This window comes from Pongo abelii, chromosome 8, assembly GCF_028885655.2.
Source record: "Pongo abelii isolate AG06213 chromosome 8, NHGRI_mPonAbe1-v2.0_pri, whole genome shotgun sequence".
In the NCBI taxonomy this organism is placed as follows: Eukaryota; Metazoa; Chordata; class Mammalia; order Primates; family Hominidae; genus Pongo; species Pongo abelii.
The window spans coordinates 48098643-48111273 of record NC_071993.2 but is presented as its reverse complement, the minus strand read 5'-3'; positions in this window follow the sequence as shown (position 1 = coordinate 48111273).

Here is a 12631-nt window from a genome sequence, read left to right as displayed (position 1 = left end):
CGGAAGAACGTTCTCAAGTTAGGTGGGAAACAGCTGGAGACTCTGGGATGTCCTCAGGACCTTTATCTAAGCAAACACATGATAAGGTCTTTCCCAAGAAATAAGCGTGGCTTTTTGTCCTGGTTGAGGAGGGTTGTTGTAGATCTTTTCCCCTTTTTACCTTGGCTTCCAGGAAGCTCAGTGCCAAGTTTTACGCTCCACCCCAGACCTACTTTCCTTGGACTGGCCCTCAGGTGCAGCCCTTGGTCTCTCCCTTCTTTATCGCATGAGCCCGCTTGGTTTCTGTACATTTTGTCCACTGGTGCTGATGGCTGGACACCCTTTCCTGAAGGAGATGGGGCATAGAGTGAGTGGACGATGACAGGCTGTGACAGGGCCCTCTGCCAAGGATGTGGGCTACGATGTGTGGGCTGGGAAGGAAGAGGAGGACCCTGCACCTCAGGGGGCAACCAGGAGCACATTCCGGGGAGCACACACCTGCGGTGTTATCATGGCCACTGCCCATGACCTGGACACTGGAATAAACAGGATGTGGCGAAGCCTTCTGTGTATGGGGGAAGACTTCCTTACTCGCCACTGCCGTCATGCTCTTTGGCCATCTTCACCCATCACTCAGGCAACATCAGACGTGTCTGTCTGTTCAAGGGCTTCACCCCTAACCTTGTGCCAGAAAGAGGCTTGACAGTTTGTCCTGTCTCGAGGTTTCCTCCATATCTCTTGCTGGGGCTCCCGTAGACTGTTCTGATTTTTACTGATGAAGACAGTGCCATGGTGAGCCTAGCAGTGCACACAGCTCTTCTCTTTCCCAATCATTTCCATGGGCGAACTCCTGAGTGTAGAATGACCACTCCAGTCAGATTGTGAATGCAGTGAACTGTGGGCCCTGGGCTCCCAGGACACTGCCCCGGCCTGGCTCCTGCACCCAGACTCGTTGCTATTGGCTTTGCCATGGTAACACTAGTTTGGTATAAAACTGCACCGTCTCCTTCTGTCTGAGTTTCCTTGACTGCTGTGGTGGCTGAGCAGTTCGCCCTACTTTGGGTTTTGGTCTTGGTTTCGTTGCTTTTTGTATTTCACCCATGAAAGATCTATTCATACCCATCATGCCTCTATCTATCCAGAATTTGAATTCGTTAAAATGCAAGGGAATGTTTAATGTATAATAATGTTAGCAATTGGTCTGTCATATTTGATACAAGCATCTTTCTGGCCTGTTGCCATCTTATTTTTGTTTCTTTTTCATCCACTCATAAGTTCAGACTGTTTTCTAGTCAGTCACGGCCCTGTTCCACTAAGGAGGGGAATGTCCCTTGAGTCCCCGGCTGGCCTCCCTTGGAGAGTGCCACACCCCCACCCCGAGTCCAGAGGCCCAGGAGCTGCTTTGGCTGCGCGTGTTCCCCGGGACAGGTCTTGGGCATCGGGGGTCTGTGCCTGGACACTGGCATTTTGCTTCATTCCCACTCAGGGCCCCTTCCCAGCAGGCTTGGTAGCTGGGGGTGGCCGGACACCTGGAGAAGGGCTAGGGGCACTGCACCAGTCTCCCAGGCTGGAGGGGCCACAGTAGGGAGTTCCCAGCTCAGGCCCAGGTAGTGGCCACCCTTGAATCCTCACCAAAGGCATCCAGGCTGTCCCAGATCCTGCCCACACCTGAGACCTCAGCTCCTGCTTCTCTGTGCAGGCAGGCACAGCAGGCGGCCAGATGTGTGGGTTGAACCCTGATGGCAATGGGAAAGGTCTTTGTGACACAGCTTCCCAGCACCCAGGCAGAGACAGGAGGCTGGGGCTGCTAATCTGACTGGAGGCTGTGCTCACCCAGTCCCCTCCCTGTGCCTCTGGGGTCTCCAGACCACCCCACAGGGTACCCAGATCAGTGTGGGCTCAGCCCCCTGCCCACTGCACCCTCCTTCGGGGTGACTTCCTCGCCTGTCATGGTGTTCCTGATCCTGCACCCGTCCCCTCTTCCTCCAGCCTTCCCTGGCTGGCTGCTGTAGTCAGTCTCTAGGGCTCTGCACAGCACTTCCTGGTGGTGCATCCTGGAGGACTTCCCAGTAAAGGTGTCTGGCAGGCACAAGCTTGCTATGTGCCTGGCCTGCAGAAATGCATGGTAGGCATGCATTTGTTGGATGGTTGTAACACTGACTCTGGGAGGTGGACTGAGGTTCCTTATGGGTCCTTCTAGCATCCCCTCTCCCCTTCAGAGATGAGTGTTGAAATTTGGGGTTCTCTGGGTGAGGCAGGAGGCTGGGAGGTGCTCTGCTCATGGCCACTTCATGGCGGGCTTGGGCACAGTTCGGAAGGCAGCCAGCTGTGTGTCCCCTGTCTCCGGCCTCCTTGTGTATGAGTCACCATCGGGAAGTCGCCGGCATTTGTTTTAATTTAACAGGACTTGGCTCATCCCCGGAGCTCTGCCACTGGCTCGTCCTTCCTTCCACTGTGGAGAGGAAGGGGGTGGGGTGCAGAGTGCTTGCAAGAAAGCACTTTCCCCTCATCATCTCAAAAAAAATTTCTTAGCAGAAGCAATGAGAGAAATTTACTGGCCTGTCAGAAGAGCCACTGCTCATCAGACGAGAGAAAGGAAAAGCAGAGGTCATCAATTCATGGGCAGTGTCGCAGGAAGGGATTAAATCATTTAGAGACATGTCCTTAAGAAATCATTGAAGGCTCACGCTGCTGTTTTCTTTCCTGGCCTTCCCATCACACGCAGATGGCCCCTGTCCAGCTGTTCAGATGCTGCACCAGCACCATTCTTTTTGGAAATTTGGGCAGACCTCATGTGTGTATGTGCGTGTGTGTGTGTAATACATGTTTATGTGCCTACAAATTGTTATCTGTGTGATATGGTTACATAAACACACACAACTGTTGTCTAGCCATGATGGTTTCAGTTTTCTTGTATTTGTGTTATGTTGCGAGCTGCTACCAATTCATTCAGATAAGTAAGGGCAGAAATAAATATAACCCGCCAGCTACAGGATGCTGGAAAGCTGGTTAGAGTCCTTGGGGGGTGGGGTATGGGAGGTGGGGGGTGTGGTCTCTGTCACCGCAGTGCCATGCAGCGCCTGGCACCGTGGCGTCCTCGCTCTTGTCATCAGACAGTGGGAAGCTATAAGGCGCCTGGGGCTGGTGCATCCTTTGGGTCACTACACAGTGGTGGGGAGCTTTAGCTGGGATGCCAGCTGGGCCTGGGTTCATGTCCCAGCTCCCCACTAATGACCTGTGTGGCCAGCTGTCCTCAACCTTCAGGGCTGTGTGAGCCCAAAACATGTGGTGCTGCATCTGGCATTTAGATTGATGTGTGAGGGTCCTTTTGGTCATTCGTGTGCCTGCTGCTTAGGTGCCTGTCTCAGCAGGACAGCCCATAGGTCCCAGCATGACAGCAGGCATGGGGCATGAGGTGGGCAGAACTAAGATGTTATGCTGGTTATGTGTCAATCTGATGGGGCCCTGGGGTGCCCAGGTCAGATATGATTCCGGGTGTCTGTGAGGACATTTCTGGGTGAGATTAGTGTCGGAATCAGCCACCTGAGTAAAGCAGACCCTTCCCATGCGGTTGGGGAGCATCCACTCTGCTCACGGCCTGGAGAGAACAGAAAGGCCAAGGAAGGAGGACACCTGGCCTTTGAGCTGGGGCATGGGTCCTCTCCTGCCCCTGGACTGGGGTTCACACCATGGGCTCCCCTGGTTCTTAGGTCCTCGGACTCAGACTGAAGCCAAACAATGGCTCCCCAGGCTCCAGCCTGCAGACAGCGGGTCCTGGGACTTCTTGGCCTCCACAGTTCTGTGAGACAGTTCCCATGACAAATCTGTGCCATGGACCTGGGTGTCTCCTACGGGTTCTGTTCCTCTGGAAGACCCCAACACACACATGAAGGTGGTGGACACAGCCCAGCCAGTTGTGAAAAACAAACAAGACAGACAGATAAGAGGTCTCTGTTGGAATTAAATAGAAGATTTCCAAGCACTAATCTCCTCCTTTTGCTCATCCTAGAAACTGTGGCTGAGCACCCCCCTGCACCAGCCCTGTGTCCAAGGATCACTGATGGATCCGCTGCCCTGCCCAGCTCAGTCCGGAGGCAGTGCTTGCGTTCTTGGGGGATGAATAGAGATGCTCAGAGGCCAACTGCAGGGCCATGCCTGAGGGCTGGATGGCGTTCGCCTGTCTAGGGCACTCAGCTGCATAGGGTGATCCCCTGCATAGGGTGCTCCCCTGCATACAGTGCTCACCTGCATGGGGTGCTCAGCTGCATAGGATGCTTGGCTGGATACGGCTCTCAGCTGCATAGGGTGCTCTCCTGCATAGGGTGCCCCCCAGCATGGGCACTTGGGTGGGTCCAGAGCCATGTGGCTGCCACCCTCTCCCTGTGGAAGGGACCCAGTGAGGAGAGCTCAGCAAGACCATAGAACAGAAGGGGGTTGGAGAGGTGCCAGCCTCCGCCAGGAAGCCTCAGTGCACAGGGCAGCCATGGCTGGGCTGATAGACTCATCTTCAGTCTTATTGCCTTCTTACGGGAGACACAGAGGCAGAGACTATGCAGGGCAGGGTGAGGAGAGCCCAAGCTTTTCTCAGGGCCTAGGGCCCGGAGCATGGCCCTTCTGCCCGCCCACACCGGAGTGTCCTGCTGTCTCTCCTCCACATGATATTAGCCTCCCTCACCATCTTCTGGTCCCCCAGCAGTGTCAGCTGAGGCCTGCCTGGAGCTGTGTCAGGAGTATCAACCGCACTGAGAGCTTGGTGAGCAATTCATAGCCTTGCCCAGTGGGAGTCTGAGCATCCCCTGTGGCCACCTGAGTGGATGTCAAGTCGGGCTGCCCCGCCCCCAGCCCACGCTTGACCCTAGGATCCTGGGTAGATTCCTGGGGCAGGTTCTGCCTCCCCTCCCTGGGGCTGTGTGTCTGTCACTGCTCAGGACTGACAGTGCCTGGACATGCCCCTTGGGCTTCTGGGGTGGTGGTGGGTGGTCCAATGGCAGGGACAGAGGAGCAGTGTCCTTGGGATGGCCAGAGTCATCCTCATGGATGAAGTCGGTGGCCGATGGCTGGAGGGCTGACTGCGGGCCTGCCGGGGCCCTGCTCACTCACTGCAGGGGAACAGGAGCCCCCGATGCAGCCCCATCCTCAGCCCAGCCAGGGGTGGGAGGGAGAGGACAGGGCCCCTTCGATGCACACCCTTTTCCTGTCCCAGGGAGAGGGGAGGCGGCTGCATCATGGTGCACCCTCCTGGGCTTGGGTGAATGAGTGCTTACTGCTCTCTGGAGAGGCAGATGACCCATCTGCTTTCTGCATTGGTTACCCAGCCCCACATCATGCCTGGGGACTCAGGGCACGTCCTGAAAGTATTGGGCTTCTCTTCTGTCCTTCTCACTCCCCCAGAGAGACTGGGGGTTGAGTGTAGCCATAGCCAGCCCCTCTTTCATGATAATCAGACGGGCTCTGAGTGGAGACCACTGGGGCTGCAGGCACTTATGAGATGAGGATGCAGAGATAAAGCCCATGGTCCCTTCTCTGCAGGGGCCAGAGCCCACAGTTGTCCAGAGAAGGGATAAAGCCAGGGAAGCACATGAGCCCCCGGCCCACCTGGGAGGGCCCAGCAGGCTCCCCGAGTGAGCCCTGGGATAGGATGGGCAGCCTGGAGGGGAAGAGGCTGAAGGGGCCATAGACCAGCCTGGGCATAGAGCAGGCTGCAGGTGACCAGCTCGTCCCTCTGCCCGGAACCTACGTGGGAAAGTGCCCATCCCAGCCCAGATGGGATGGCTATTTCCCTGCTGGGAGGCAGGGTGTGGGAGTAAGGGGAGATGCTCAGATGGCGACAAGCCACCTGGAGCTTAGACTTGGATCTAGGGGGTGTGGACCAAGGAAAGGTTGGGGGCTGCAGGTCTGGGCTATGCCTGGAAGGACGATGGGCAGGGGAGATGGGGTCCATCAGGGGCTTCTATGATGCAGGCACAGAGTAGGAGCCGGGCTTCCAGGGAGTACACACCCTGAAAGGTGTGGAGCGGGCAGGATCAGGGACTCGGCGCTGGATGGTGTTGGGCTGAGGCAAGGCCTGGCCCAGTTCCTGGCTCTGCGTCTGGGTAGGTGGCTGTAGTTGGGCAACTGCTCCTCATGGGAAGCTGACCATCTCTGTGCCGGGCTGGCGGACCGGAGGTGTCCAGAACAGGGCAGGGCTGAAGTGCAGTGGGCCCAGGCTGGAGGCTCCACGATTGGAGGGCCCCCATTGAGGGGTCATCGAAAGCAAAGAGTCCCCCTCAGTGCTCAGGGCTAAAAGGGCCAGGTCCAGGACTGCTGGAGGAGGGCCCAAGAAGCGGGTCAGGGCGCAGACCCCAAGAAGGGAGAGGGGGCACAGGGCAGGGCGCCATCAGGGCCAGGAAGGGACAAGGGGCTGCCAGCGTCCTTCAGATTTGCCAGTCAGCGTTCCATGAGGAGACAAGCGTGAGCCAGCATGATGGTGAGCATGGCCAGTGGTTCTCCAAGGCTTCCTCAGGGCACGCGGTGGGCTGTGTGGGGTGCCACGTGAGAAACGGCACTGAGATTAGAAGGCGTGACAAAGCTGAATTCCTCACAACCGCTCCCCTCAGGGCCCACCAGGGGCTCCTGCAAGGGCGGGGAATGCAGGTGCTGGGCCCGCGGCAGGAGCAGCCACAGCGGGGGACAGGGAGGCCAGAGCCAAGTGGAGAGGAGTGCGAGACTGAGGAGGCTTTTATCCCCCGACCTTTTCTGAAGAGAGAAGAGATAGAAGAAGAGTCATGAGTGCTAGAGACGGGCAGGGAAGGAAACGGATGAAAGGAGCTGGAGGAGAGGGTCCCGGAGTGTACGGAAGAGCGAGACCCTGGCCCCACCGCCTCCCTGGGTGTGCGAGTGGGAGTGTCCAGGCATGCATGTGCGTGTGGGTGTGCGAGGGTGAGTATGCGAGGCTGGTACACGCGTGTGTGGTAGGGAGCACAGGTGGGGGCTGGCGCAGAGAGAGGTGGGGGCTGGACGAGGCAAGGGTGAGGGCCCCTTGGTCAGGGCCGCCCACTGCCCGCAGAAGCGCAGGGCAGTGAGGGCGCCCAGGAGCAGGTGGTTGGGTTGACTCAGGTTGGAAGCCCCACTGAGGGTCAGCAGAAGAATGAGGGGTGGTGAGGGGCACTCCAGGCACGGTGGTGAGGTAGAGAGAAGAGAGGCCTTTGCATTTTGCGTATTCTGTTGGTGGAGGAAATGGTGAGCCATCAAGGGCTGCCGGCAGCCTCCCCCTAAACCAGCCCAGGAAATGCTGGAAGAGAGAGACTCAGAGCAAATATAGACCCACAGGGATGCCTAGAGCACAGACAGGGTCAGGTTCAGGTTGCTGGGGACGCCATGGCACAGGTGGAGGACAGCTGGAAACCTCCACGTGGTGCTGGTCCCCTCCTGCTCCCTGGGCTGAGCCAGCCCAAGGGGCACGCAACCTCTGAGCTGGCAGTGGCCACTCTGCCCCTGGGTACAGCAGGTATCAGAGCAGGCAGTTCAGACCCAACACAAAACCCAAACATGCCTGCAGAAGCAGGTCCCAGCTGCGCCCAGCTCCTAAAGAACACCTGTGCCATAGAAGACAGACAGAGCAGGACTTAAAACAAGTGACCAAAGTCCTCAGAGGACTTCGTCGTAAGGGAGCATGCAATGAACATGAGCTCAAAAGAAGCGGCTGTCATGACAAACCAGTTGGAGATGTTGGGTGTAAAAAATATAATTTATAGATAGAATAGAATTCATTAATATAATGTATGAAACTGTAATATAATTCTAAATAAATATAATTGTTGAAAGGGGCTGGAAGATTTCACCAAGGGACTCTCCAGAAAGCATCAGGAGGGTATAAGGAGGTGGGAGGCAGGTTGAGAGATGAGGAAGGTGAAACAAGACGGCCCCTGCCCGTCTCCGAGGAGTCCTGGGAAGAAAGGAAGAATACGGGGTGGGAGAATATATTTGAAGAAGGGTTGGCAGAGAATTTCCAAGAACTAAACACAGACACAAGACTTTAGATGGAAGTGTTCACAGAGTGGCAAGCACACACACCAGAAAAATTAGAATCACAGAGGGAAAAACAGTTACAGAGAAACAAGAGTAAGTCTGACCTCAGAGTTCTCAAGGCCCCACAGAAGGCAGGAGACCAAGTCACCAGGTCAGTGGGGAGCATGGACAGGAGGCGTGAAGTGGGCATAGCTAAATAACGAGAAGGATCGAATTGGAATTTCAGCCCAATATACCATTAGTGTACACCACTAACACCCACATAAATGATGCTTTGTATTTTTCTTATCTACAAATACATGGAAATACAGCTGACCCTTAAACAATGTGGGGGCTAGGGGCACTGAACCCCCTCACAGTTGAAAATTTGCATATAACTTTTGACCTCCTCAAAACGTAACTATTAATAGCCTGCTGTTCACTGAAACCTTACCAATAACACATACAGTCAATGAACACGTTTTGTAGGTTATATGTATTATATTCTGTATTCTTTTTCTTTTTCTTTTTTTTTGTTTACCCACACTATACAGATGTATCACATGCTATATTCTTCAATGAAGTAAGCTAGAGAAAAGAAAGTGGTATTGAGAAAATAATAAGCAAGAGAAATTTATTTACTCATTAAATGGAAGTGGAGCATTGTAAAGGTCTTCATCCTCATCTTAAGCAGGCTGAGGAGGAGGAGGAAGGGAAGGGGTTGGTCTTGCTTTCTCAGGGGTGTTAGAGGCAGAAGAAAATCTCTGTGTAAGTAGATGTGTGTGGTTCAAACCCATGTTGTTCAAGGGTCAGCTGTAAGTAAGTGGCACGTGGCCTGGAGAGGTACCACATATATGGGAAGGCTGCTGATGTTAAGTGTGTGAGGAAGGAGATGGGGACACGGGAGAAGGGGTTAGACGAACACAACAGTATCAGGGGCTGAAGTGGGGCCCTCACAGACAGATGAAAAGGAGGGGGAAGGGAGGCACCCTGCCAACTGGGGACCACATAGCTTTGTGCATCTGAAAGCCACTTAAAACAGGGAAATTTTATCACCTCTAGACCTGTAGGGAGGGAAACGGAATAAGGAAACACAGTCCACTGGGGACCAAGAAGAAAGTGGTGGAAAGAAAATAAGATGGTAAAAGTCATTCAAAATATCCTTAAGACAGTAAAATGTAATGATGTTACAGGACCACCGGGTTCCTACTGTACCTGCTGTACAGTTACAGACCAATGCACAAAGACAGAAGGCTTTGCAACAGAGAAAGAGTTTACTGATCTCAGGGCAGCTGAGTGAGGAGGCAGGAGGGACCCTCACTTCATCTCTCTGAGGAGTTTTGGGCTGGAGTTTTTAAAGGATCGTGGAGGGCAAGGGGTGGAAAATTGGGGCCACTGATTGGTGGGGCTAAAGAGGATGCAATCATCAGGGTGTGGACACTGCATGCTCTGGTGAGTCAGCTGCTTGTGGGGTCCCTCAGACCAGATGGAATCAGCTGTTTGATTGGTATGCAGGACCTAGAAGGATATCTCAAGTGGACAACTTAACACTTCACAATGTTAAAGTTGCTATCTATAGAGAATAGTTGTTATCTATCTGAACTTAGGGGAACTGGGGCCTTGTAACTGATTACAAGGTGATTCTGAGGCAGTATGCATGGAACAGCAGTGAGGGAGGGTCAGAGAGCGAGCTGGCCTAGAAGCCAATGCTCAGGACACTGCAAGCTTGGTTTATTTTCCTTTCTCTCCCTCCCTTCTTTCCTAATTAATTTTATAAAACGTATAGGGATGGATTCAATAAGATTAAACTCATCTATTCGAAACATGGATTCTCAGGCTGTGTGTTTTTTTGTTTTTGTTTTGTTTTGTTTTGTTTTTCAAGCAAGCTATCTGCTATGAAGTGTTAACAGAAAGGAAGTGGGTGTGGGAAGCGACCAGTAAGGCAGGGATAGGTGCATGGGGTGGGGTGGAGGGCGGTACCAGGTAACTTGGAAGGAGGTCACGCACCTGGAAGATGCAGCCACCAGCCTCAGTGAGACAACAGCAAACCTAGCATGTCCCCAAGCATGGTGGGAACTTTGAACATACCTCACTCTAAAATTTGCGTCAAACAGAATAAAAATCATGAAAATAAATAGATCTGAAATACAGACTTTAAGTTTGGGCTGCTGGGCAGATACAGAATCCTGCACCCCATGCGCAGGGCATTCACATTTTTTCCAGCACAGATGGAACATTTATAATACTGACCATGAAGGTGGCCACAAAGGAGTCTTCAACAAATAGCAGAGATGATAAGCAGGACATGCTCTCTAATCACAATGCAATGTTAGAAGTCAATCACAGGAAGATGGCTTCGAGCCCAGTTACATCTGGAAAACACAATAACTCACGGGCCCGAGAAAAAACGATAATGGAAAATACAAAAGATATAAACCAAGCAATGATAGAAGCAGCGTATATTGACTCTCATGGGATGCAGGTAAAATGGCACTAGAGGGAAATTTATAACCTAAAGTGCTGTGTTAGAGAACAAGATAGAAGGCAAATTAATGAGCTCTGTTCAACAGCAGATGTTAGGAAAAGAGGCACAGAACAGGCTCAGGGAAGAGGCTGAAGGCAGAGCCTGGCTGGAGAAGGAGAGCTCAGGGAGGCTGAGGGCAGTGGCCTGGGGAAGGGGCCTGGGGCCGTGGGTCAAGGACAGAGTCCTGCTGGGAGTGTGGGGAATGGGTCAGGAGTGCTGGATTCAGCATTTAAGGATGGGCTGTGCTGTGTGGATGAACCATCAAGGTAGACATCAGGCCCCCAGGATTTGGCAAGACTGGAGGTAGAGCCAAGCAAATCCACGCCAGAGTCCTGGATTACTGTGGGCCATGGCAGTGGTGTGGAGAGACCACTCAGACCTAATGAGCCTGAAAGACTGTGGGTTCCGTCTGCTTACAGGAGAGAGCTGGGATTTAAGGGAACAAAAGACTTGAGGAAAGGGAGCGGGCTGCTCAGGGGAAGTGGATATCAGTGAAAGCCAGGTTTTGTTTAAGGTGAGATGTCCGTGCGTGTTGAGTGGAGGGGTCATGGGGCACCTGTTGCTCTGAGTCCCCAGGGGGCAGGGAGAGGGATGGGTTAGGGCTGGGTGGGGACCAGGGTGGCTGGTGGTGGTCGTTGTACCCAAGCACAGCAGGGTTGAGACTGACAAGCTCATCCAGCTTCTGAATCTTGATGGAGGCCCCAGAGCCTGGTGCCCTGGGGACTCTGCGGAGGATGGTGCAAGAGCACGGCCCTCAGGTGCTGGGAGTGAGGTGAGCAGGGTCACCCCACACCTGACCTGCCCCCTCCTCCCTTGAAACCAGCGGTGTGTCTGAGCACTGGGCCTGAAAGCATGGCATCTGGAGGCCCAAGGCTAAAGCCCATGGCCTCCTCTGCCTGCCCTGCTTGTCCAGGGGCTGAGCTATCCTGGCCTGTCCCTCTGCTCCTTCATGCAGAGGTCTTCAGAGCACCCTAATGTGTCCAATCAAGGCCAGGCTTGTTGGTGAGACACTCTCAGTCCCCAGCTCCATGCCAGATGTCTCCACCCTCAAAGGACCCAGCATCTCATGACTTCATGTCCCACTAGCAGTCCCTGTGCCCAGTTCACCCATCCCCACTGACCACCAATGTTTGATTTTTCCTTCAGAAGCATGTGAGGAAATGGATTGTTGATTAGCCTGATTCAATCATTCTACATTGTAAACATATCAAAGCATCACCTTGTATCCCATAAATGTATACAATTATTATTTGTCAATAAAAAATAAAATTTAAAAAAGATTCAGCTCCCAGCTGCCTCCTCCAGGAAGCCTGCAGCACTCTCCCTTGCTGAGGACCAACTTTATACCAGTTCTTACCCTGGACCCTGCAGAGGGCAGAGGGCACTTGGGCTGCCCATCAGGGACACATCCATGCCTCTCTCGCTTTCTAGGAAGCTTCCTGTCTCAGCCCAGGACTTTGGGAAGGTGGAGGTAGTCACCTCCTACAGTCAGGACAGCTGCAGTTCAGAGGGAAGAGGTACAAAGTCCTCAGGTTGAAGTTACCCAGCTGGAAATTTCCTTTCTCCCACTGAAAGGGGATGGTGATATTTGGGACTCAGGGTTGATGTCACCATGGCTCTGGATGGGAGGTCTACTGGGACAGATGCTGGGATGTTGAGCCCATGCCTGCAGCTGTACACAGTGGGCAGCGTGGCTGTGTCTCTGGGCACCTCTTTCCTTGGTGCCAGATGTGCTGCCTGGCCCTGTATGCGGGAGGCTGGACCCGCTGGGCCTCGTGGCAGGGCCTCAGGGTCCTTCTGGTCACCTCTTCCTCCCTGCAGTTGCCTCTGCTTTTGAGAAACTTAAAGCCAAGGACAGGTCACTGGATGTACTGGGGGCACCAGGGCTGGTGGGGTAGGGGGTTCCTTGGTGCCAGGTTCACCCCAACCTCAGCAGGGAGAAAGGGCTTTGGAAAGGCCCTGGCCCAGGGAGGGGGCGGCCAAGCAGGCCTGGCTGGGGAGGCCCAGGCATTGCGGTTGGGCCAGGGGTCCGTGTGAGGGAGGCAGCCTCCCCTTCTCTAGGATGGGGCCAGTGCCCAGCTCTGCGAGACCCGTGTCCTGCACCCCACACCCCAGGGGAGCACAGCATGAGGCCCTCGGGTC